Consider the following 27,605-nt stretch of genomic DNA (forward strand, 5'->3'; position numbering starts at 1 on the left):
TATGCTAAGGGGAAAAAGCCAGTCGTAAAAAACCACCTACTATGTGATTCCATTTTTATGAAATGTCCAGAACAGGCAAATTCACTGAGACAGGAAGGGAAATAGATTAGTGATAGGAGATGATGGAAGGAAGTAAAGAGAAATAGATTACTAACAGCTATAGGAATCCTTTTAGGGGCAAAATATGTTCTAAATATGTTATGGTGGTGGTTACACAACCTTGTGAATGTACTAGAAACCACTGAATTAGATGCTTTAGGTAAATTGTGTGATATGTAAAACCCTTGAAGTGTATATTTTTAATAGGTCAGTGTTATGGTGTGTTTATTATATGTTAATAAATTTGTTATTTTATTTATTTTTTTAAAAGATTTATTTATTTATTTGAGGGGGAGAACATGATCAGGGGGAGGGGAGAGGGAGAGAGTATCTCAAGCAGATTCCTAGCTGAGTGCAGAGCCCAACATGGAGCTCAATCCCACAACCCTGAGATCATGACCTGAGCCCAAACCAAGAGTCAGACACTTAACCGACTGAACCACCCAGGCCCTGAAGTTGTTATTTTCTAAAAGAAAAAAAAAAATGAGGGAGAGGAAAACATACGAATGGACTAAAAATTCCAAAATCAATCATTACAAATTTAGGCTTACCTGAGTGAGTAGACATTCTTGAAAGGGAAAATAATAAGGCAAAGAAACTATACATTCGAGGCTATTTTTTGTTTGTCTTTGTTTTTTGGTGGGTTTTTGTTTGTTTTTGTTTTTGTTTTTTGTCTCTGCAAGGGGCTGTGAATTTGAACTTCTCACCTATTAGCATACCCCAGGCAAAGTCTAGGGATAACTCTGGTCAAACCCTCTTTAGGTTTCCTATTCCCCTTGCTTTAGAGGATTCAGTCAGTCATGGCTGTGTTGCCTGTTTGAGACTGTTGTTAAGATACAGCTCATAGAACTGACATAAAATGTCCTGAAAATCAGGGAATTGTGTTATTGCCACTATTATCCGTGTTGCAGAAGCAGCCAGATCTGTTCACAGGAAACCACATTTGATGTCTGACCAAGAGACGACAAATGCTATGGATATAGTTGGCTACAGACAAGAGATACTGTCCCGGGCAACCCATGGCTGACCTTGGACTCTAGCCCAGCAATCCTTGTACCATTGCTGCAGCTGTACAGTGCGTATATAGGAAACATAATAAACCCTATTATTGTGGCTTATTCAGATTCACAGATGTATTCATGGAAGGGGTCCTCAAGAGGGGCGCCTTTGTGTTCTTAAAGAGCAGGCAGATATTCTTTACCAACTTTCCTTTGTTCTTTACTTCAGCTTTCCTTCTGGACCTCTTTTTCTGTCCTGACCTCTAAATTACAAACTTAATTCCAAAGAGTAAAAGGAGCTTTCTCTCTCTCTCTCTCTCTCTTTTTAAGGCGTGGGGGAACTGAACAACCACCGCTTCTGCTTTCGCAGAGGTTAAAGAAAACCTAAGTGTCTTTCACTCTGAGACTCCTTTGCATTCCTCTCTGCCTCCCTTTCTGCCTGGTCAGTATTTTTACATTTGCATTTTGAGGATGTGGCATCTGAAAATGATGCATCCCTCCCTCCCCTGGGACTGGCCTTTTCCAACCGAGCTATTGTGTTGCCATGATCAAATTTGTGCATCATGCCACCTTGTAAATGGAGGCGACTTCTGATAACGTCTTTTGAAACCTGTATTTACAGAAGATATTAAAGGAAAGTGGGAAAGCTGTGCAGGGCTCACCTCCTCCAGGGCTTTCCCTGGCCCCTGTGGCTGGGAGTGTACTTTCCTCCAAAGTCCTCCGTGCGGGGCTCAATCCTGTTACAGCACTCACCGCATGGCTCAGTGATCCATCTGGCTTCTTGTTTTCTGTCCTCTGAAGCTCTGAGTTTCTTGAAGGCAAGTACTTTTTGTTGTGCTTGTTTTAAACAAAGGTTAGAGCATGGTACCCACCCAAGGCAAGAGTCCTTTTCAGACCAATTCTTATTTCAGGAGTGGCAACTGATAGACAAAATGCGTCCTGCTCCGTAGCTAAGAGACTTTTATCTGAGTATTAGCAGCAAAGCTATGTGCAAAACAACAAAATGCACCTCCACTTTGCTTCTATATCTCATGGCCATTACCATACCATAAAACATTAGATCTTTTGGCTTCAAGATCTTTGGTCAGGAAGCAACAAATCTTTGTGTCCTATTTTTGTGTCATACAAACATGCAAGTAAAGCAAACCAAACCAAAGCCATTTCCTTGGGGAAAATGGCTACACAACTCTTGGCCTTAAATGAGGCCTTTGTGTGTTTCAGAGTAAGCTGCTTTTTTTTTTTTTTTCTTCAGAAATGTTTTTAGAAACCGAAGCTTGATGATCTTTTTATCCTAGCTTGACAACATCCAGATGAACTGTCACTTTTGCTTCATAATTAAAAAATGAAATAGAGCTCTTTTCAGCTATTTTTCTCCAACTTGCCATTAGGAATGAACACAAGCTGGTGCCGATATATGGATTTATATTTCCTAGAAATAGTGATATTGATGGGCAAGAAGATATAAACCAACTTAAATTAAACTGGTTCTGCATATGAAATGGGTGCCTGCTTGGGGCCGACTTTATTCCACCCATAAACACTTAATAGAAATTGATGGTCAGTGGGTTTTGCTAGTGGGAAGGCTTTTCACTCCTGATTTTGAAGACCCAAGTGGCTCTGGAAAAAAAAGAAAAATTGCTGAAAGTGATTTATTTTTCTGACACCACTTTGTTGTCACATATTCCCAATGGATGACCTTGGGCATCTTGAACTATTCCCTATGCCTTGGTTTTATCATCTGTAAAAAAGATAAAAATGTTTCTGTTGTGTCCTATCAGGCTCCTGGGAGGGTTAGAATGATAGGCGAGCTGCAGCTGTAATGCACGTAGGTTCATCTGTGAGGCATTCTGGAATCTCATTAGTGATGGACGGTAAGAAGCAGGAATCAGAAGCCAGCTCCAGGAACTGGCCTGGCTCTAAGGCTGGCTGGTGACTGGTGGCCAACATCACAATTATAGTATCCAGGGAGGCACAGAAGTGGAGTGTACTTTGAGCTTAAGTTAGATTTCAGGGAAACAAGTCCAGAATATGGTGCTTGGGATAAAGAACCTACTAGAAATGATGAGGCTCGTGGGCAGAACATGGCTGGATGCCTGCACTGGGTTTCCAGTTGGTCTGTCTCTTTTGAGAGAGCCAGCACATGGGGGTGTGGTGTGTGTGTGTGTGTGTAAGAGGAGCAAGGGCAGGGAGCTTTAGAGGCTGGTAAAGGACAAGCATGGAGAAGATTCTAGCTCTCAGAAAGAGGACTTAGCAAACAACAGGTCATATGCCCAGACTGTAGAGAAAGGAAATGGATTCAGAGGCAGAACCCATTCTAGGGGGGACCTAGAGGACATCAGGAGTGAGGAAAGCACCGTGGTGCATGACAGGGAGGTGTGGCTCACAGGGCACAGATGTGCCCAAGGCCTCACCAGCCACATCTTGTACCACTTGGAGCAACAATGAGAACTCCAGGCTAGACTACAGGGGAGGCTGCGTTGCCTGGAAATAGGTGAGAGCCAGTTTTGCTGAGGAACTTGCCAGCAGGGACTTCAGGCTGCAGGCCTTTACTTCCCGCCTCTCCCTTGGGGCTGGAGCAGATGAGCAGTGACTCCAGCATTCTGGCCATAAGAGTATTTTCTAGCCTCCTTAGCTGGCCTTTGGTCTCTCTTAAACCCCTTTAAGTCTCACTTAGTTGTGTATTAAAATTGGACTCTTCATTTTGTCCCACTACGTTGTGAAAAATGGGTTGAAAAGCAGATGAATTTTTTAGATAAAAGTAAAATAAAACGTTTATTTCATTGAGCGTGAGCTTTGGGCCATTTTCTGCTCTTAAATAAGAGAACAAAATCTCCTGTTTTTAAGAGCTCTGGTGATGAACATATACCACCAAGGTAAAGCTCTCAAAAGAAAATCTATTTTCATCCAGGCCTATTAATTCCAGGGATAAAAGTCAACTGCAAAGTAGGTGCCTACAGCATTCATATCCTAGCTTCTCACCCCCAGCTTCTGCTGGCGTGTGTCTTCTCCTAAAGACAACTCTATTCAGAGGGAGAAAGGGGCATAAATGCATCTGCGGCAGAGGCAAAACCTGCAGCTTCTGTTGACTTACTTAGCTGGTCCCCAAATCATCTGGTTTCCGTTTTCTTTTGCCCTGAACATTCCTCATACCAGCTAGTTGCTGTTCACCTGCTGCCCCGAGCCTTGGATCCTGGGACAGGTGTAATGTGGTAGAAGCTGAAAGAGGAGCCACCTCGAGTTCTTTGTTGAGAGGAAAGGTAGGGTTCAAGAAAGCCAGGGAGAGGTGCCAGACAGAGAGCTGGGACTCAGAGGTCTGGAAACAGAAGAAAGCCAGGCAGGCATGGAGGGTAGTGGTCTGGTAAGATTTAGCAGAGTCTCAGTTTTTAGACTAGGAGAAGGAGGGAGGGGACAGAGGGCAGTGCTTGCCACGAGAAAGAGAAACTGAGGTATTGTGCTGCCTTTCAAGTCAGGGGCTCAGGCCCAGGAAAAAAGACAGGTGTGAGTAGAAAGGCATGGATGTGGAGTAGCGGGGTATAGCTGTGGAGTGCAGGGACACAGGAAAGAGGCAGGAGGCTAATTACTGGAAGGGCAGACCAGGGATCATAGCCCGTGGACTGATCATGGTTAGTTTCAGTGGCACATCCAGATCTCTGAAATTGGCCCTCATTAAGAATGAGATGCTGCCCTGAGCTCAAAGAAATAAGGTTCAAGGAGTGAGCTTTTATAGCAGAACAGCTAATCTTAGAAGTAGGTACTTGAAGCATGGCAGGGGCTGAGTATCAGGCACATCATTAGGACTTCCCCTTGTAACTTCAACAACCTTGTGTTCCTCCCACACTGCGGCCTCCCATAGGTATCAGGAAGAATGGAACCTCCTGAAACTCATTTATACCCTGGTGTGGGAGGTGATAGCTCTTAGTCCTCCATGTAGCCTGAGATATGGGAAGTAGCCCTTCGTTAACTTCAGAGGGATGTTTCAGACCTATTTGGGAAGCCAAATCAAACCCTAAATGATGGATCTTCAGTTAATACCACAAAGGTAACACTGAGCAGTTCATCCAGGTAGGTGGGCGCGAAGGAGGGTATTTGGAGTAATGAGCACTGGCTGTTGTACGCAACTGATGAATCACTGAATTCCACCCCTGAAATGAATAATACAGTATATGTTAAGATAAAAATCAAATTAAAAAAATATTACTTATCACTGCAATACAGTGGCTTTTCTGAACTACACAGAAGCTAGAGAGTGGATGTTTGGGCCGACCTTTATCTGTGTGTATATATGACCTGTCTATCTAGATAGATATATGTCTAGAGAGAGAGAGAGAGACATATGCATGTATATGTGTATATTATATGTATATGTGAATGTGTTTTTAGTTTGTTTCTTCCTTTGTTTTTTAATATCTTCCTCATTTGAAAATAAATGGGCTTGTAATACATGTTGCTGGTGTCTGTGCTCATAACCTGAGAGGCAGGCTGACTTCCAGGGACCAGCAACTTCATCTCTGAGGGCTGTGCTCAGGCTGGGAGAACATACTCTGGCCAGCAGCATGGTCTGGAAAATTCCTGGCACTACAATCTCTTTCATGGGGGATACTCCTAATCAATGTCTGAATGACTCTGGATGTACACACCCCAGCCCTCTCATTCTTGGTGGGAATAATTCTGAAATATGTGGTTTATAACTCAGAACTTCCCTGCTGTATTAAGCTGATGGTAGTTGGCTTAATAATGTTCCTTCTTATTAGCTCTGTACCTAAAACTCGTCGCCTAAACTAGATGTACTCGATCCTAGACTCTGTTCCAGAAAGACACCAATCTACATTGGGAAGTCAATTTTTTTTGTACTGTTTTGCTAAAAAACATTTACATATTGATGTAATCAATATCAAACATAAGTTTGATCAAAGTCAGACAGAAGTTTGATTTCCTAAAATATTTCTTTAAAAAAATTTATTTATTTGAGAGAGAGAGAGAGCACTTTGTGGGAAAGGGCAGAGGGAGAGGAGAGAGAGAGAATCCCAAGCAGATTCTGAGCCCAAAGAAGGGTTCGCTCTCATGACTTTGAGATCATGACTTGAGCCAAAACCAAGAGTCAGATGCTCGACCAACTGCACTGCCCAGGCTCCTCTGTTTTCCTGAAATATTTCTTAATCCCTTATTTTTAAAAATCATTTTCATTACCAAAATTAGTCATGACTATGCTTAATGACTAAAAATTCAATAATGACTAAAAATTCAACAATCTTTTTAATGGTGAATTGCAAGACCATTATTTATCTTCCCAAATTGGTAAATCATGCCAGTATGGCAAAGAGTTTTAGAATAAGGAAATAAGATGAATTTCAATCTCAAAAATTATCTACTGTGCCAACCCAACATACAACATACACCTAAATCCTGTTTTACCAGTTTGTGGTAGACGTATAACAAGGATTTGTGAAAATACTCAGGAAATCACCCGGGGATGTCAAGAGTTCATGACAAGAAGCTCTTCCTATAAACAAGCTCAGGTTTGACTTCTAGAGCATTGGATTCTTCTACAGCAGCTTCAGAAACAATGCAAACAATACACGCCTCAGATTTAATCACCCCAAAGACAGCAGGTAAGAGAGGAACCAGTAATTGCAGTGTTATATTTCTGGTTCTGTCAGAAGCCCAAACAGGGCAAGGCTGCATTAAAAGGACCATTGGATCTGCCAGAAGGGAATTCAGACTCACTTTATTTGATTATAGCAGTGTGGGTATGGAGGTGGTATGGGCTGGATCATGTTCATGATGCCAACATTTTTTTTTAAATGATAAAAACTATATTCAGAGAAATTGTGTATTGGGAGTAGAGAAGCAAAGCAATAGGGACTGTGGTTAAAGAAGATTGTGTGTGCTCAGTAAAATACCAGAATAAGAGTTTGTTGAAAGAAAGAGTATCTAGGCAAAAGTCTGCAGGGACCGAGCTGGGGGACAGGCATTAACTCAAAGCCAAATAGAGACCTACAGATCTACATTGTTATGACAGCTGCCTTTGGCTCTCCAAGGGACTGTCACAGACAAGGATTAGACTTGTTGGTTGTGTCCTCAGTATACAGAGCTAAGACTGATGGATTATAGCTTCTAGAAGGCAGATTTTCTATTAATATAGGAGAGAACTATATAACCTGATAATGGAGTGCAGCTTGATCACTTTAAACAGATGTATGTGGAGAGAAGTTGACTCTTCCACTTCTTGGACTCTGGCTTAGATGAGTGTGTCAGAGGAAGTGATAGAAATTGGTAGTTTTGGGGAGGAAGATTTCCCCTACTCTTTAAGGTCCTTTTAGCCGGACTAAGAATCAAATTGACAGGAGACATATTAAGGGGAGAAAATCAACTTCAATGGTCTTTGTAAAGGGAATCCACACTGACATGGAAATTCCAAAGGTAGTGAGGCACCATAATACTTATGTGAGGTAAAGAGAAGGGGTAGGGGACCTAAGGATACAAAGGGGAGAAAGACCATTAGCAGGAAGGTAAAAGGAGATGTTCTGAGATCAAAGGTTTCCTTATTATACAGATACACTTCTTAGGTTTCGTAGGTGAAGAGGAAATCTCTGGTAATAGCTTTCTTCCTGGTACAAGCAGGCAGTTGAGGGGGAGGCAAAGAGCCTCTCCTGAATCTGCTGGGTTTGGATTGCTTTTAACTCAAAATAATGTCCATGCCAAAGTGGTCCATCTTAGGGCAGCTTGACCGTGGCTACTGTAGTGGTTTTAAAACTTTCTCTTTGTATTAGCATCAGATTACTTCCTCACAGAGAATCTTGTTGTGTCCAAGTTTTCGAGTCCGAGAGACCACCAAGGAGCCAACACCGATGCAATCAAACGAGGGTTTATCTAACAAGCTTAAGCTTGGGCTCAAGTATACCCGACACAGTGGAGTAGGGACTTGGGCCCCGAGGTGACATGCTTAAGCTTGGGCCCAAGTATACCCAATGCGGCGGAGTAGAGACTGGGACCCCGAGCTTAACTAAGGCAGGGGCATTTATGGGTTCCTGTTACTAAAGCAGGTGGGGGTCTTTAGAACTAAAGTAGGGTGGGGCTCCCTGGAACTAAAGTAGGGTGGGGGTCTTTAGAACAAAAGTACGGGAAAGTTCAGCCCTTGGGCACAGGGGTCTGAGATGGCTGTACTTACGCTAAGGCTAAACCTGAGGTGGGATGGCCTTAATTTTTCTCAGCCTCCACAATCTCATATGGAAGCACAGTATATAAAACCTAAAAGGAAAGCTGCTTTGCCTGAATGGGGTGTGAGTGCCCACAGCTGTCTCATCTTCTGTCTGAGGCAGCCCTCATCTCAACTCTGAGGGACCCCTGGGCTCAACTTTGAAAACTGCTGAACTAAATAATTTTAAACTATTCTTCAATTTCTTAAATGCAATATTCACTAGGACTTGGTCTCCATTTAATAATTTTAGAAAATATTTTATCTTCTCTGAAGTCCCGTTGAAAATCCCTGTTTATCCATTAATCAAAGGAAAAAAAAAATCCTTAACTTTATTCATAGATCAGTGTTCCCTATATAGGTTGTAGCTCATGCCTTGGTTGGGGCAAATATTTTGGAGACCTCAGGAAGAGAGCCGATCGCCTCATGGACTTTCATGGGAGTTGCAGTAGCCAATGTTTGTTTGCGCTTTAAAGTCTTGTGTTTGACTCTTAATTCTTTCAAGTTGATCTAAGTGGGCCACAAAGCTTCCTGCTGATTAGGGACAGTGTCCGTAACAGTGTCAAACACAGGTCTGCTATCTGAAAAGGTAATGTCATGTATTCAGTGATTCAACTCTACTGAGTGTCCATTTTGGGATAGACACTGTTCTGGACACGGAGGACACAGTGAGGAAGAAAACTAACTCTTTGTACTACTTGAGTTTGTCTTCTAATGGGGCTAAATGTGAGCTTTCCACCATGACAACATCCACAAAGAAAAATTACCAGGTGCTGTATCCCTGCAGAACCCAACTATACCTAGAGAAAGATTTCTCTGGGGAAATCAGTTTTTAAGATTTTCATCTTGGAAAAATTTAACCCTACAGAGAGGTTAAAAATTAGTACAATGATAATGATTTCAAAATAAGATATTTTAAAAATAATGTAATGAACATCTATGCTCAGTCACTTAAATTCACCAGTTATTACTAATTTGCAGCATTTAACTTTGTCTCTCCATTTAGGGAGAGAGCAGAAGTGAACTAGAAATAGAGAAATTGAGTGATTTTTGGGGGAGGGGAGGGTGCTGAAACATTCATGGACATCTCAACATTTCATTCCCTTAAATACTCCAGCATGTGTCTCCTAAGAATGAGAACATCTCCATTATAACCACTGTACCATTGTCAGGCCCAAGAAAATTAGCAAGCATTCCCTAATGCCATTTCATTATGGTCCATACTCCAATTTCCAAATTATCTCAAAAATGTCTTCTGGCTGTTTTATGTTTTTTTCCAACCCAGATTCCAGGCATTATCTGTGATTAAACCTCTTTTTAATGCTGGATTGTCTTACTTTGAGGTGTTTTGTAGAATCCAAACCTGTTGCCTTGTGGAATGTTCCAGAATCTGAATGCATCTGTGTGTTGCATCACGAAGACATTCAGAGTAGACATTTTTGGCAAGAATACTTTAGGAGGCAAGTCATATGTTGATATCACATCAAGAGATACCTAAGTCAGGTGGTCTCACTGTTAGTGGTGTTGAATTATTTGGTGAAGGCAGAGTTGGTAGCATTTCTCCATTGTAAAATCACATCCTTCCTTTCGGAATATTAAGCGGTCTATGAGTATAATACCTGGAAAAGGTATCACCATCCTCTTCCTGCAAGAACATTTCCTTCAGTGCTCTGGCTCTCGTGCATCACCATGATTGCATCTCTGAGAAATGTCTTCATTCTTCTAAATTCAATCTGAGAACATCTGAATTATGGGTTAACTACTTCCATCACCAAGGACACACTGGACCCAATGACAAAATCATCCTTAATAATCCCCGTAGGACTTTTTGGAAGGGAATGTCCAGCGAACAACATGTATTTACTTCTTACTTCCTCCTTCTCCTAAAGACTGCCTCTCCCTGCTCACATTACCCAGACTTTTAAGTCACAGGGAACCCAAAGTTTAAAGTCTTCTGCAGGGCTTACAAACCCGTGTCAAGGGTAATCTGCTCACCAGCATGTCAACACCATCAGTTAATAAGGAACATCAGGTAAAGATCTAAGGGAACATTCAGTTAATGTACTGCCTGAACTAAAAAGTAATCCTTGCTTGGGTCTTCTCCCTCAGCAGACATAGCTGTGGATTTTATAATCTCAGGAGAAAAAAAAAATTCAGTGGAGGTATTTTCCTCAGGGAAGTTTTGTGTGCCTCGGTATATAAAGCCAAAAAGAAGGTTAATTGCTGTGTATGAGGGCAGATTTGTGGTTGCCGCTCAGGGGCTCGAATGGCCTCTCTCTCCCCAGTTTTCTTGCGGGCACTTAAAACAGGCCATGATGGGAGTTCCTACACCATAAAACCCTGCAAATGCTACAAATTGGACTTTTCTTCTTTTCCTGGAGAGCTGTTGTCAAATATTTACCAGCACATCACTGAATCTGGACTAACCTCTGCCCCTGGTATAGACCACAGGGGGATGGTCCCACTGGAGTGTGTGTTCTTAGAGGCCAAGGATAACAGAAAGCAAGTAGATAACAGAAATTCAAGTGCAATGCACTAGGTGGGAGACCTCTTGGGGGTTATGGTGACACCCCGACATAGGGTGACAACCCCCTCTTCCCGAACAGCCTAGCAGACACTTGGGAGATACGGCAGGTAGCCTTTGGGAGATCAGTGACCAGGCAGCCAGATCAAGGTGAAAATTCCAGACTCAGTCTCTTAGGAGGTGGGTTTGGAGGGCATATGGCAAAGAGAAGGGAGGCCCCAGGTTTTATGGCAACAAGGGCTGTGGTCTGGGCAGCAGAGGGAACCGCAGACATAGGAGGTCAATAGAGATCCTGTTATCAGAACAACTGTCATCTCTGGGGAACATGCTCTAAAGAAGTTCAGGTTCTGTTTCATGGTATATTGTAAACTTCTTCCTCACTAGCTTCTGCAAAGTCTGCTGAATGGTCCCAGGAGACTGAGGCTTCCTTCGTCTGTTGAAACACAAATCCGCTTGGTTCGTAAATGCTTTCCCCTGACTGTGTGAGTTCCTCGGGGGGCATTGCCACTCCACTTGGTGACTGGTTTCCTCAGGAGCTGAGTCAGTGCTCAGCAAGTATTTGTAAACTGTGAGGTTATTAAAAAGTGATAGGGTCTCATGAGAGAGGCAGGGGTCCAGTGCCCCTTGTTTTTCCTGTTTGTCTTCTCTCCCCTGGAATGTATGTCCATCAGAGTATGCCCTTGATTGCCTCATTTCCTGCTCCAACCTCAATGCCTAGAGGGAGGTCTGGCACACAGTAGGTGCTCAGTACATATGTGTGCAATGTCCAGTGACCGAGTCATGGGCCACAAGGTCAGAGCTGCACTAGATAGTCTTAGTTGAGACTGGTTTTGAGGTGGGGGTCAGAACTCCCTAAATCTTGTTGGCTTAGAGGCAGAGATGGCTTCAGACTGTGCCGGGCATGTAAGTGTGTGTGTGTGGGGGGGGGTCAGTAGTCCATTCCTACATTTAAAGTAGGCCGGTGGGTCAAGTAACGAGGTCAGCCTTACTGTATGAGTTCACAGACTTGAGTGTGTGCCAGAATCTCCTGGAGGGTATGGTGAAACAAATCCAAGAGTTTCTTATTCAGTAAGTCTTGGGATAAGACCAAGCAAGTGTTTGTTTTTTTTTAGTAAGTTCCCACGTGGTGCTGATGCTTCTGGGGACCACACTTTGAGAACCACAGTGTTAGTACGACCACGTGGAGGGCGGGGCAGCTGATGGGTGTTTTCAAGACAGTTTGGCCCAGTTTATCAATAGAAACTGAAACCCACTCTTTCCCCCCCACTGCCAAATTGTGCACCATTCTGAAAGAAACTTCTCAGGGTGCATGGAAACAGGTGCCTACCCTCTTTAATAGTATGAAAACCAGTTGCAAATGAAGTGCCGCATTTGGTGCAATAAACTATCCTTCGAGGGTAATCAGATGCCGACAGTCCCACAAACCTCCCATAAATTCTGATACACCAGCCAAAATCCCATTCTGCTTCCCCCACATTCGGAAGTTAGCATTTTATGGCCTTATCATAATGAAATCATCTTACTTTGGAGTCATTTATGTTGTAATTGCTTTAAAATTTCAAAGCGCTCTGGATTTCTACACCTCATTCAATTGGATTACATCAGGGAACTAGGTTTTTTGTTTTTGTTTTTGTTTTAACCAAAAAGTGACCTTTCTTTGTTCCTTTATCCTATCCTGTAGTTTCCTGGCATCGTGTGTTTGCTACTGGACACTGCTGGACCGTAATCCACAGATGTTAGAAACTTCTAGAAGACGGCGTGCAACTCTCCTCCTGTGTTAACCACGTTCTGTTCTTCCTTCCCATCAGGTAAAAAGAGCCACAAGTCACCTGTGGTTTGGGTTTGAAGTCTGTGTAAAGACGGCTCTGGCCTGACTAACTGATCACATTCTGTTCTGCTTGTCTTTGGGGTAACTGAGAGAAAACAAGTACAGTTTGGCCCCTCGGCATCTGACATACCAATACGAGGTGATAGGAGGGGGATGGAAGGAGAGAGGGCTTTCTCCCCCTCTTCCTTATCTCCAGCATCAGTATTTTTTTTTTCAATAAGCTCATCATTTATAATGCTTACCATGTGCCAGGAATCAAAATCAGTTATTTATATGCACTGTTTTAAGATACCTACACATTAACACTATTAAATAGAAGTGCCTAAAGGACTCAGAGTGAGTCCGTGACTCCAAAGCCTGGGGATTTCCACTACATTATGATTCTGGGAAAAGAAGATTGTTTAGAAGTACTATAGGGGTTTATGTATAAAAAAGATATTACAGGTATGTTACCTGTGCTCTAAGGATGTTCAAAGAAGGGAAATTCCCCATTTCGATTTGAGATGCACATTGATTCACACTTTAGTATCTCTGAAGTAATGATCTTGCACTTAACACTGCTTTAAAATTGCAGGCATGATGTGGTCATCGTGGCAGTTATCAGTTCCTACATGGGCATGAACTTGACCTTGGTCGTTTATCTGCTATCACTTGTAGCTCTAACTCAGTCTAAAAACCTCTTTGGATAAGTCCAAAATAAGACTTCTAAATGATAAGAAAGTAAGAGCTATCCCTCTAGAAGATTAAAAACAAAAAACAAAAACAGAAATAAAGCCTTGTGTGTATAAATGTACATATAGGGTTGTCTGCACACATATAAATATAAGCGTAACTGAATTTATACACATGAATACTGATGTGTGAAAGCACATTGCTGTTCTCTCTCTCTGTTCCTGTCTGTCCATCACTCAACTCTTTCCTTTCTGTTCTGTGGGTGTCTCTCCACTGCTTATTTCAGTGTCAGTGTACTTTGGAAGTGGAAGTTACTTTTCACTCACTATTACTTTATTTATTAAAGAAAACACTAGGTCCATCGTTCATCATTTAAAGTGAGCCAAATTTTCATATAGTGCTTCACAGAGATAACAAACATACTAAAGATTAACTCACTCAAGCTGCTTTTTTCATAGTCTAAGCATTTGTGTGCGTTTGTATGTGTTAGAGAGGAAGGCAGGGGCAGAGGGAGAGAGAGAATCTTAAGCAGGCTCTATGCCTAGCACATGAGCCCAACATGGGGCTTGATCTCACAACCCTGAGATCATGACCTGAGCCAAAATCAATAGTGAGATGCTTAACTGACTGAGCCACCCAGGTACCCCATAGTCTAAGCATTAACTTGAGATTTTTCATTGTGTCCAACCTTCAAACTGGGGTGTGTGGGTAACTTCTTCTGCTGGGATATGAAATGCTCTTGCCTTTCTGACAGCAGACAGGGTTTAACTAACCAGCCAGGAAACTCTCTGAGTCATTGCTGTGTGATACCCCCTTAGGTCACTATTCTCTCTTTGCATATTTGGGGTGAAAATATTGAAGAGGTTAACACAGTTTTCGTAGGCACCCATTACATTAGAATAACTTGGTTTAATTTGTTGTCAAAATGCAGCAGACCTCCTGTTTCCTGGGGTTGAGATGGTTCTGGGTGAACACAGGGAGAAGATTCTCACAGAGTAAGGTTTACACAGCGATGGCTGTCCGGAGCCCACGGGCCCCGTTACCCACGCAGCTGGGCTTGTCAGCAGATTGGCTACACACACGCCAGCCCTTCCCGAATGGTTTGGTCATGTGTAGTTGCTTGCTTTATTTTTATTTTATTTTATTTTTTTAAAGATTTTATTTATTTATTTGACAGAGATCACAAGTAGACAGAGAGGCAGGCAGAGTGGGGGGGGAAGCAGGCTCCCCACTGAGCAGAGAGCCTGATGCGGGGCTCGATCCCAGGACCCTGGGATCATGACCTGAGCCTAAGGCAGAGGCTTAACCCACTGAGCCACCCAGGCACCCGTTTGTTTTTATTTTTAAGTGAGATTCTAACTGGGAAAAAAAAAAGAAAATATATCAGAACTATTATAGGGAGGCCTCCAGATGAAAAAGAGAGAAAAGCCATCGCATTTGGTGATCACATGAAAGTTACTGACCACGCCAAAAAAAGTGGATTATTAAATAGGACTTGTTGACTTGGTGAAAGCTCATTCTCAGACCTATGTGGGTCGGGGCCACTATGATCAGGGAAGGAGCTTAAATCCAGACTAATCCTAACACGTACTTACTTCTCAGGTATACATCTGAGGTATGGATTGTAATGTTTTATAGTGATTATACATTAGAATGATAATATTTTTGATACACTGGATTAAATAAGGTATGTTCTCAACACCAATTTCAGTTGTTTTTAAGGCAGCGATTCAAAAATGTTAAACTTCATTTGCAGCTTGTATTATATTTTTATTACATAACACTGCACTAGACACTGGCAAGGCACTTACCTTCAAGTATCCTGGAAAGCCAGCACTGCAATACCCATTTTAAAGACAAGTAAACTGAGGCACAGAAAAGTTGAGCAACTTGCCAGTCATCTAGCTTTTATCCAGAGTCTCCTGGGTGTATTGATGCTAAGCCTAGTGAGTTTCCTTTTCTGGAACAGTAGCTTCTCCTTTGCAGCAAATGCTTCCCCAGTCATACTGGAATGTCCAGCTGCATTCAAGCAGCAATGGTGCAACCTTCCCAGTACGGCAAGCCCTGGAGGGTGGCAAGAGGGAATGAATCACAGCTTTCCCAGGAAAAGCTTTACCATCTTCAGAAGAGATGTAGCAACCAATCACACAGTTAGTGAGAATGACTCCATTCAAGAAGGAAAGAGAGACATGTAAGTGACCTGAAATTGATCATGATGATGACACTGGGAGTAAAGTAAGGCTCATCATTCTAACATTTCCTATGCCCTTCGTTTCATTAACTGCTGACTTGATGCAGTCTCTCTGGATGGCTGTCTTCACATTTACAGATAGGATGCTGTCTTACCTAGCTTGTCTGAATGGTCCTCCCACACATTTACTTATTATGTTCCCAACGGAAAGGGAAAGTGGTGGCTAATCCTTTCCAAAGGGTCACCGTGCCTCTGAACCACACAGAAGACTCTGATTCAGTTTATTATTTCAACAGATATGTGAGCATTTCCTTGCCCTGTTTAGCATCCCTTCTTGTTCTTAGTTCTGTAAAATAAACCAGCTTTCCTGAAAGCTGAGCGATAGGTGTCAGGGAATGGGTAAGTCAATCTTTCCTTATTTACCTAATCTAAGCTTTTGTTTCTTTGGCTGTACATAGGGAATAATCATTTCCCTTGCAGAGTTGTCATAAGAAGTGAAGATGATAATAAACCTCATTCGCCAGCCACAGTGGCTAGAGCAATTGGGTGCTCAGTTGATGATTTGATGATCTCTAGTATTTAACCACATTACCATAGATGACACTACAATGAAATCGGTCTCATCTGTGTTGTGGGTGTTGAAGGGGAGAGGAGTGATAAGTACAGAACCGAGTGCCTCCCTACTGTTCAGATAGCTTTATAGGAATTAGTCACTCAGGACTCTTACGATTTCAAAATGGTATGTGGAGAGCCTTTTCTTCCACGCAGGAGGTGTTGAGAGGTGGCTTGGAGAGTGAGGAAACAGAAAATGTAGGGTTGGATCTCTCTCTGTGATCTCTCTCTTGCTCTCAATTTTTTCACCTAATAGTTGGACAGGATATAACAGGGCAATCTTTTTAAAAAATTATTTATTTATTTATTTATTTGAGAGAGAGAGAGAGAGAGAGTACAAGCAGGGGGGAGCAGCAGACTGAGGGAGAAGCAGACTCCCCGCTGCGCAGGGAGCCCGATATGGGACTTGATCCCAGGACCCTGAGATCATGACCTGAGCCGAAGGCAGAGGCTTAACCGACTGAGCCACCCAGGCGCCCCATGACTGGACAATCTTTAACATCTTGTTCTATGTTTCACAAGGCTTGGATTTGCCACCTATCCAGTAGAAACGTATATTCTAATATAGGAGATAAAAACAATTGAGCTAGCATCTATAACAAAGGCTGCTGAAGGGAAGTAGCTTGAGGGAGACAGACAATAAAATAGCATTACGTGTCAGAAGGAGGGGTGACCACTTTCATGTGGGGGATCCGGCAAGTTTTCTTAGAGAAGCTCGCATTTGAAATATTTGGAGGACGGGATGGATTTCAAACATGGAGAACTCCAACCGGAGAAATGTGTGAGCAGAGACATAGGCGTGTGGAGGGGAGAGGGTCACTGCTGTAGTGATCAAAGCGTGGAATATGTTGAGGGATTTCACAGACTAGATGGGGCTAGAAGCAACAGTGTGGCCAGACTGTGTGTTGACATGAGGATGAGATTTAGCAGCAGAAAAAGATAGGACAGGCGTGGAAACTGCGGTGCTTGGTTGTTGATAATTCTGGGGACAACGAGCAGGTAGGGGGTGGCAAGAATCACTGAAAATGACGGATCTGTTGACTCTAAAGACCCAGACATATGGGATACTGGAAAAAAGATATTCTGTCAGGATTATCCCACCAAATGTTGCTGTTTTGAATGACACTTTGAATATTTTATAGGGACTTGAGTTACACTTGCACCTTCCCATTTCGTGTGCTCCCAAAACCTAGAGAAGCTGGGATACCTACGCTAAGTCTCCTGTGTCCCGCATTGGACTGGGATCAACATGTCTAGGAGGCCCAGACCAGCATGAGTCACCAAGAGCTGACATCAGTGAAGCCTGCCCTGGCTCCTAGCCACACTTGGTTGGAGGACAGCATGGTACATCGGTGAGGACACTAGGGTCCTGCCATTGTCCGAATGACTTTCTCCATGCCCCCCACTTCCACAGTGGGGCCTGAATAGTTCTCATGGAAGAGCAATGGCTGGAAGGAGGACGATGAAGCGTTCAGCACCACGTGGCGCGTCCTCAAGCATGCCATGACCAGAGGAGCCCAGAGTTTCTCAAGTTCCCCAAAGTGGGCAGGCTGGCCTGGCTTTGTGCACTGGGGAGAGGGTGTGTGAGGCATGATCAGAGCCGTTCCTTGTCAGCTGAGCACATCTAGACAAGGCTCCCATACTCCACCGCTCACACACACACACACACACACACACACACACACACACACAGGAGAAACCTGTCTGATGAGCTGGCCTCCAGGCGGGGTGGGGATGGCGGGGGAGGGACAGGGGAGCCAGCACAGCTGGTGCAGAGCACTCCCTAGTGCCTGAGTGCGGTGAGAACAGAGCCCAGAACCGGGGCAGGCTACAGGGCGGTGTAATTATCTTGTCAGTTTCTTCAGGGTCACCTGAGCTGTGGACACCATCCCTGGAGGTAGTGTGGGGGAAAGGACAGGTATCTAGATGTCAAAAACCTGTTTTTGAGTCCTCGTGTTCACCATTACTTTCTGAGGGGCAAATTGCTTAAACTGTGTATTCTTTACACCAAGAATAATGCTACCTCCATTTCTGGGTTGTTGTAATAACCTACGCAGTCTGGCACCTAAAAGGTCATGAAGATGGTTATGGCTTGGAAAAGTCACTTTGGCGAAATCCATTGGCTAAATGCTGTGGAAAAAATTAAGAGAAAAAAGAAGATAACTATTTTTCCAGGGTGGATGACATCCATGTTCTTTTTCCTTACTTCACCTTTGTTACAAATGGAGACAATTTATACCAGCGAGTTATTTAAAGCAGTTCCTTAGCAGTCACTGAGTTTAAAATGCTTTCCTAATGGTTAGATAGTCAATACTGTGTTCCGTGATCTTACTGCTGAGCACAGCTCAAGAGACAAGCCTGGATCAGTGAGGTCCATTAAGTGACTGTCATCAGCATTCTTTTTCTGGAGAAAACATGGGAGCTATTCACATGTGATAGATATTTAAACTTCCTCTTGAGATTCTAGAACAATGTTAATGATAGTTGAGTATAGTAGTTAGCTTCTGCTAGTGCAGTTAGCCTATCTGAATGTCCTATGCAACCCCCCCACCCCCACCAGCATTCGTTCTCATCCTCCCAAGGCTGCTAATTAAGGAAACCTGTGGCTTCCTTCCAGCCAAGAGCAGGGAAGCTGGAAGTTCCAGAGAGTAGATACCCCAGAAGAACTTCTCAACCAATGACAGACCTGGAGTTGATGGATCGGACTTAGTGGTAATTCTACATTGTGCTTTATACTGTCTCCTGGGATCCCCGAGAAGACCTGCACTTCAATTGCCCATGGTGTTTGCTGGCTCCTAAAACTTCTATCGAGTTCTTCCCTTGTAGGGCATACTTCCTCACCCCTTCCCCAGTGTTTTCTAGTGTCATCTTCCAAACAATGTAATTGCTCAGAGGCTTGTCTCAGAATCTGCCCCTAGGGGAACACACACCAAGTCACATTTTAGCTTCTTTAAGGTAATTGCACTGTTGAGTTTTGTAGTGTAATGCCTGGAGCCAACCTACATTTTTTTTACAAAGTGTAGCAAATGGACATCTGATCTTAAGAGCTCCAAAGGGGCAGGACCCAAATCTTCTAGCAAGTCCAGGTGATGGTACTGGCCATAGTCAGTACCAGGATACCCAGTCAGGGATGAGGAGCACAGTGTTAGGGAAAAAAGGAATAGAAACTAAAACATGGAACTTGGAGGAAGAGACACCCATGATCCTAATGATATGGAGGGTCTAGGGGTCCCAGATGGTGGGGCTGGGCACCAGCATTTATCTATCAAAGTATATGACTGGTTTGGGGTAACAGTTATTAGAGGTAGGGTGGTATAGTTCCATGGCCTGAACCTCCCTGACAGTTACAAATGGACGTAATGAGTTGCATTAGTTAAGGTTGATACACCATTTTTGTCTCTGTTCTTTCACTTAATTCTAATGAAAACAATGAAGGTGTTATCATCTCTGTTTTATAGGTAGAAAAAAATGAAGTTTTGAGGTCATCTTCTCAGGAAGTGGAGTTAGATCTTTTTTTTTTTTTAAGATTTTATTTATTTATTTGACAGAGAGAGATCAGAAATAGGCAGAGAGGCAGACAGAGAGAGAGAGAGAGATTGAGAAGGACACAGGCTTCCTGCCGAGCAAAGAGCCCTTCGTGGGGCTCAATCCCAGGACCCTGAGATCATGAGCCGAGCTGAAGGCAGAGGCTTTAACCCACTGAGCCACCCAGGCGCCCCGTGGAGTTAGATCTTGATTACGCCCAGTTCTGACTGATTCCGTAGTTCATGCACATTTTAGTGAAAGTCCAAAGGGTCCAAAGGCAAACAGAATCTCCTAGACTTCGATACTGTGGGTACCAGGCTCAACAAGATTGGCCACAGGGTAACCTGGGGATTGCAGGGATTGTACTACATTTCACCATCAGATCCGTACGAAGTCATAGGACTGGCTAAGGAATTAAGGCACATTTGATCACAAAAAGGGAGCATCATTTTTGGTTGCCAAAAGCCAGAGAAGGTATAGGAAGAGGAAATACTCAAGAGATGTGCATGCATTGCTTCTGGTTATTTGAATATTAGGGACAGTGCCCAAATCCATCTAGGATTCTATTGACAGGGAAGATACCATTGCTCTTTTAGTCTTAAGAGTTTATTCCTTATTGTGAAGCATACCAAAAAAATGTTTAACTTAATAAGAATTGTAAAATGAGCACCCATGAAACCTCTATCCCAGTCAAAACGTTGACTATTATCAACCCACGGGGGCCCCTCCCTTCCTGTCCACTGGCCGTATCTTTATCCTAACAACATACTATGGCACTCAGTCCTTTTTTTTTTTTTTTTTAAGTGGTTGTAATTACTACTTCTTCATGCTCATAAAATATAGCTTACTTTCTGCTGTGGAGCTTTATATAAATGATCTATACAGACTTTCCAGCCTTCTGTCCTACTGTTCCACTTTGAGCTGACTTTTATGAAGTTAACTAGATTTCAGGGACTTTGAAGAAAACAAGCCAGTTGGTTGATGTTACATCCCTTAGAGGACCTACGACCAGAAGACACATCATGTATCATGGAGAATAGAGACTTAAAAGCCACTTTGGGAGGCACGCACAATCCTGGTCACCGAGGAGGATTTATTGGCTGGCTGTCTGTTAAGTGCATTGTGTTCCTCCTTCACAGGCCAGGTCATATAATTAATGTCTGGATCAGCAATAGATTCATGGAGAGTGGGGTTCTTCCACAGTCAGCACTTTTCCTCCAGGAGAAACTGAAGGGTGTTCTCCTTTTCTTGTTCCTGGAACAAGATACATGGTTTTTTTTTTTTTTTAAAGATTTTATTTATTTATTTGACAGACAGAGATCACAAGTAGGCAGAGAGGCAGGCAGAGAGAGAGGAAGGGAAGCAGGCTCCCTGCTGAGCAGAGAGCCTGATGCGGGACTCGATCCCAGGACCCTGAGATCATGACCTGAGCCAAAGGCAGCGGCTTAACCCACTGAGCCACCCAGGCGCCCAGATACATGGTTTTGACTTCAGGACCTTAGTTCACACTTTTTCCTTTCTGAAATTGCTTCTGTCCCTAGAAAATACTTGGTCTTCAAAGTTCAGCTCAAATATCCTTTCTTAGGTGAAGACTTTCCACTGTCTTCTCCTTGAGGAGGAAATAATCTGAAATTCACTAACAAGAGGGAGTATTTGGACCTAATTGTATTGCCAATAACATAGTTGCATAATTATGTTTACATGTAGATCTTTTCTATTCAATAGTAAGAAACTTGGGGAGAGGAATGATATCCCATTTATCTTCTCCCTTCTCAGTGACAAATGTATGGACATCCACTCACTTTTGTTGAATCAATCAGTCAATCAATCAATGAAGAGATAAAGTCCTGTGGAGAAAAATTAATTAGTGTCAGAGACTCATCACAGCTTAAAATAGAAGGACAAGGCAAGGTTATAAATTATAAATTATAATAGTCAAGCAGAGTTGGAGAAAGGATCAAGAAGTCATGTGTGAGTGAGATCTAATGGAATGGGTGGTATAGATGTTTAATTCAAGAACACAGGGAAAGTCACAGACGGAGTGATGAGAAGAGCTTTGGTGGGCAGAGCATCGTTGATCTGGGCTAAAAGCAGGGAGATGCCCAAACCATTATGATCTCTTTCATACAACCTGATTACATTTACTAAATTAATAATCTCAATAAAAAGTATTTATTATTTTCATGGAATGGAATATATAGAATTAAAGAGAGAACTTTATGGATGAAGGGAACATAGATGGCTGGTGGTTTTAGGAAACTTGGAATCTTCTATATGTTATTCACTTTAAATAATTGGAGAAAAACTTCCATAAAAATATCACAAGTGCTTTTATAATCGGAGCTATTTTAAGTTAAAACTTTTCAGTTAATCTTCCTGAAGACCTCAGGATCCTACATACTTAATCCATACAACACATCCTGGTGAAATGGTAATGTAAAATTATGGTGCACTTGGAGGTGCCCTGAAAATTAAAATGCAGAGCTTCTGATGAACCCTGTTCTTGCTTGTGAAATGGAGTGGTCTTGGGATCAAATGCACTTGCTGTCAAAAATTAGTGGTGAGCTCCCTTTTCAAGTGTCTTTTTTTTCCTCTTTCTTTCCATTATTAATAACTTTTTCCTCCTGTACTTCTAAGTGAAACAGGGCAAATTGTAATAATGACAAGGGATAGTGATGATAAATGTGGTAACGTTCATAAATGTTTCCTCCCACACAAAGGTGCTGCACAAATAGAGAACAGTTATGGTTATTGGTATGGAACCTGGCAACTAAACTCTTGTAATTTGCATGTTAGGTTGCTATGAAATGAACAAGGGTGGAGGGAGCAGTTGGTAAAGAAATTTATTTACTTTCTGTGTAGTGATTGTATTTCACAAATGTTTAGAGATTTTCTAAATGCAGGTCAAATAGGAATTGGAATCCTGCATTTGTCATTGCTCTTTCCAGTAGCTTCTTTTTCCTGCCACCCAAATTCTCTCAAATGTATTTTTCATTCTTTCACATTCCGTGCCTCTTTGGTGATGTTTCTGGATGATGGTCACCTCTCTCATGCAGTCTTGGAACCTAGGAGGTCCCAGTCTATCCAGTGACTTGAGGGAGGCGTGGGTCTAATTGTCTCTATCTCTGGGGAGTTCGTTGTCAAAATCTGGAGTTTCATGGAAGAAATTGACTTTTTACCCCACTCGGACACTACAACCTGTTTGGGGGTAATGCTCTGTTTATGCATCATGCATCGATAATTTCAGTTGGAACATGAATTCAAACTAAACAGTCCTGCAGCATTTTGGAAACAAAGCCTGGATTTAGAGCCGGTTTCATCAGCTGCTCACATCCTCTTGTTCATTAATTCATTAATTGTTTATTGATCAGTTACTATGTGAAAGACACTTCCTTACCTGAGAATACCCCACCAGATAAGAGAGCACTGTCTTTGAATCTGATTTCAGATGTTGATACTGGGGCATTTGCTTATGACAATGGTTAATGTGGAAATGCAGAGAGAAACAAAGGTGGAAGGAACAAAAGAGTCAATATTCATCTCAAATAGGATATCGGTATATATAACAAACAGTAAGACAATAGGCTTGAAAATAGTAACCATTTAGAAAGTATTTACTGAATATACTATCTTTCTAAAAACAAATAAGGCATTATTTTTGTGGGGACCTCAAACCTACCCACCTGCAAAAATCTCAGCTTTCTTTCCTCTTCTCCATGTGGCCCTGTACTTCTCATGTTCTCCTGTCCTTCTCTCCCAGAGTTTCTCTTCTTCAGCCAAAGCCTCAGGCCATCTCCTTGCATACAGTATATTCCTTCATTTTCATTCTCTCCTTAATCGTATTTTCCTATCTCTTGCCCCTAGATTTTTTTTTTTAAGATTTTATTTATTTGACAGACAGAGATCACAAGTAGGCAGAGAGGCAGGCAGAGAGAGAGGAGGAAGCAGGCTCCCCGCTGAGCAGAGAGCCCGATGCGGGGTTTGATCCCAGGACCCTGAGATCATGACCTGAGCTGAAGGCAGAGGCTTAACCCACTGAGCCACCCAGGTGTCCCATTGCCCCTAGATTTTGATAATACTCACCTCACATACAGTTTTTCAGGGGATCCATAAATAGTCCCTCCCATCAAAGTTACAACTTCTGACCCCTGTCAGTGCCTGCTGGGTAGAGTACAGATGTCTTAGCACTAAATCAGTGCTTCACCATAAATCCCCTTCTGCAAATTTGGGCACAGCTTTCATTCACACGCCCACCCACCCCAACCAGGACGCTCATGTACACACAGATCTCTTCCCTGACTGGCTCACACTTTGCACCATAATTTTCCATGCCCTGTTTCTTTACACAGGCTCCTCTTGTCCTGCATTTTCCTGTCTTATCCAAGAGATTTCTTTTTTAGAACTCAACTCAAAGAGGATCCCTAGGATGAAACTTTCTCTGATCATTCATTATAATTGGTAGCTCTCTCCTTTTTATCCAGTGAGTCCTTCTTTTCCTACTGCCTAATGAACTTTGATGGCTCTTGCCAACGTGTTTGTATTTCCCTTGATGTGCCAGGTCTCTCGTACTTTGAAAACTGTGTTCCTGGAGCTCCTTCTGCCTGGAGTGTTTCCCTTCACCCTTTATCCTCCGAAGGACGTCAAACACTCTTTGGAGATTTAAGGATCAACTTCTTTATGGCACTTTTTTTTTTTTTTTCAAATGGCAAATGACTTGACTTTATTCTCCGTAGTCTTGGCCTTCTTACAATAAAGTAACAAACATATACATTTCTTATTTATTTATTTATTTAATTTCTTTAATTAATTTCTTTATTTAATTTATTAATTTATTTATCTATTTAATTTCTTTTCAGTGTAACAAAATTCATTGTTTATGCACCACACCCAGTGCTTCATAATACCCACCACCTGGCCCCCCCAACCTCCCACCCCCCACCCCTTCAAAACTCTCAGATTGTTTTTCAGAGTCCATAGTCTCTCATGGTTCATCTCCCCTTCCAATTTCCCTCAGCTCCCTTCTCATCTCCATCTCCCCATGTCCTCCATGTTATTTGTTATGCTCCACAAATAAGTGAAACCTTATGATACTTTAACTGATCCTTTCAGTAACTGAGGTTGAATTAGTTCTCCTTGTTCTATGTGGATTTTGTGCTCATAATATAGTTTGTATGAACTTCTACCTTGAATCTATTATATCTTGGAAAAATTATATTTGTCCATTTGTATCCTACTATAAGACTATAGGATCTTGAAGAAAGGAAGAGGATATAATGCATGTATCTATTTATTCATCTAATATGTATATATTGAACATTTAGTGGATTTCAGCCATTGAACTAAGTGCCAAAGATACATTAGTAAGCAAGACAGGCATATTTCTTGACTTCATTGTACTTTATACTGCTTTAGGAAAAGGAGGCAATGAACTAGTAATATAAGTCTGGTATTACAAATATATCATGGGTGTGTGAAGTGATATATCAGGTGGTTTAACTGAGCTGGAGGCAGTGGACCTGGTTACACAAACAAGCCTGAAGTACGGTGGCTATCTTCTGAGAGTAGAAACCTGCATTCCTGAATTCTAAGGTAGGAGAGTTTCAGTGGTTGGCAGCCTGCAGGCTGTGACTATGGTTACAATGAAGAGGAGAAATTTTTCCTGATCTAGCACAGTTCCTGAAACATGGGCTATGAGCAATAAATATTAATTGAAGCAATTGAGAATATGAAATTCTTTCTTACCTGTTTATTATCCTCTAGTCAACAGATTTCACCTCATTCTGAGGTTGACATTTGTTTAGCTTCATATGCTCTTTTTCGTCATAGTACAGGATTTCGTTCATTGATTTCAACAGATGCTCTCATTTTTATTACAGCAACACATTCATGATATCTTGAATGAATTATTCTACTTTGCTATCTCAGAATGACCACCATTTTGGATCAACAGGCAGAGGGATTGTGGGGAGTGGGATGAGCCAAGTTGACTGTCGTGGCCTGACACATTCTCTCCTTAATTTTCTTCTCTCTGAATCTAGAATACTCGGCCTGTTCCGTGGGAGTTTGAAAAGTTGCTTCCTTGCCTTCTCAGATAAGCCTTGGAAAAGAACTCCAAGGAGAGTAACAAAAAAAGGAGGATTAATGGATTAGCAAAAGCCTGAACACAAGGTATAGTTCCCCAGAAGGCTCTTCTTTCAGGAGAGAAGACGACTAATGGCTCACAATCGCCTATGTTCTTGGACAGTGAGGCGAGAACCTTAACTGAAAATATTTTGCAATGTTTTCTTCCCTCTCAGTCCTAAGACCTGATGATGAGCTTTAGTTATAAGGGCCACACACTTCAACTTGGAGCCTGGTTAGAAGGAGAGATGCTGACAGTGTTTCACTGACAGGATCAGTTTGTTTTCAGACTGGGAGCTCTAAAGAGGAGAGGGAGTCTTTTCAGGCCTTGTTGACCATGTTCATTTACCCTATTTCAAACTCACATGGCACCATGAAGAACAGGACAGGTTCTGCTTCTACTCAACCTTCTATCCTTGGCTCTTGATGGCTGACCAATATAAATTTATTCAATGGATGGATGCATGCATGTACTAAATATCAAGATTAACTCACAGGAGGGTGAGATCTGCAATATATGAAGACTCTGCACTCACGAGGAACCTACTCACCTCCAACCCTAACCTCAACTAGAGCGATAATCTACTATGTCATCTTAAGCCACGTGAGGGGTGCCTGGGTGGCTCAATTGGTTAAAAGACTGCCTTCCGGCTCAGGTCATGATCCTGGAGTCCCGGGATCAAGTCCTGCATCAGGCTCCCTGCTCATCAGAGAGTCTCCTTCTCCCTTTTACCTTTCCCCTTTCATGCTCTCCCTCTCTCATTCTCTCTCTCTCAAATAAATAAGTAAATAATAACATCTTAAAAAAAAAAAAAAACACATGAATTCCTTGAACCTGGCACGTATGTAATTACGGGCAATTTCTACCACCAATAAGTGAAGAGGCTTAATAAGTGAGTGCAACTCAGTCTCTGGACTTGGTCAAAGTATTTCAATTTTCTGGGCCTTGGTTTTCATATCCTTAAAATGGAGGTGTATTAAGTGATCTCTTAAGTTTCTTTCAGCTGACAAGTTTTTAAATAGCATAGAGCTGTTTATGCTCTATGCACAAGAAGTTTATTTTTTAAAAAGATTTTATTTATTTATGCGACAGACAGAGACCACAAGTAGACAGAGAGGCAGGCAGAGAGAGAGACAGAAGCAGGCTCCCCGCTGAGCAGAGAGCCCGATGCGGGGCTCGATCCCAGGACCCTGAGATCATGAATTGAGCCGAAGGCAGAGGCTTTAACCCATGAGCCACCCAGGCACCCCCAAGAAGTTTATTAAGTTACAAGGAGTTTATTAAAACTTAACTTACTCCCTAAAAATATAATCTTAGCCAATTAAATGCAAATTATAATATACAGTGTGTTGATAACTTCTAACGAACTATGAAAACTATCCTTGAAAGTATCATCTTTGTTAACAGCTTTTGATAACTCTTCCTTGGGCATTTGCAGATGTTCTTGTTTAGGTAAAGATAAAGGGCAGGGCTGTCTAAATCCTGAGTCCCATTCAGGATTTCTTTCATAATCTGGTTTTAGTTTTAGCTTCTTCTGTACATCGTTTTTTCAGTGTCTTTGTAGTTCTGTGTCAAACTGATTTTTTTTATATCAAAAATTAAAAATGTTAAAGAGCATTCTCAGTCTCTTTCCCTCTGTAGAAGCTTACAGGACCCACTTTGGGTGATCTTCAGCCATATTCCTTGTTTTGTTTGATCTATATTATATGTCACAGAAAGGAGAATAGAACCAACTTGCGGTGTATTTCTCCCTACAGCTCTAAGCAAACTTGTAATTACCTACTGTAAGAGAGCATAATTGCAGGCATTGGTATGCTGGAGCTGGGATCCAATTGTAAAA

This window comes from Enhydra lutris, unplaced genomic scaffold (genome assembly GCF_002288905.1).
Source record: "Enhydra lutris kenyoni isolate GAN:26980312 unplaced genomic scaffold, ASM228890v2 scaffoldscaffold35, whole genome shotgun sequence".
Classification (NCBI taxonomy): domain Eukaryota; kingdom Metazoa; phylum Chordata; class Mammalia; order Carnivora; family Mustelidae; genus Enhydra; species Enhydra lutris.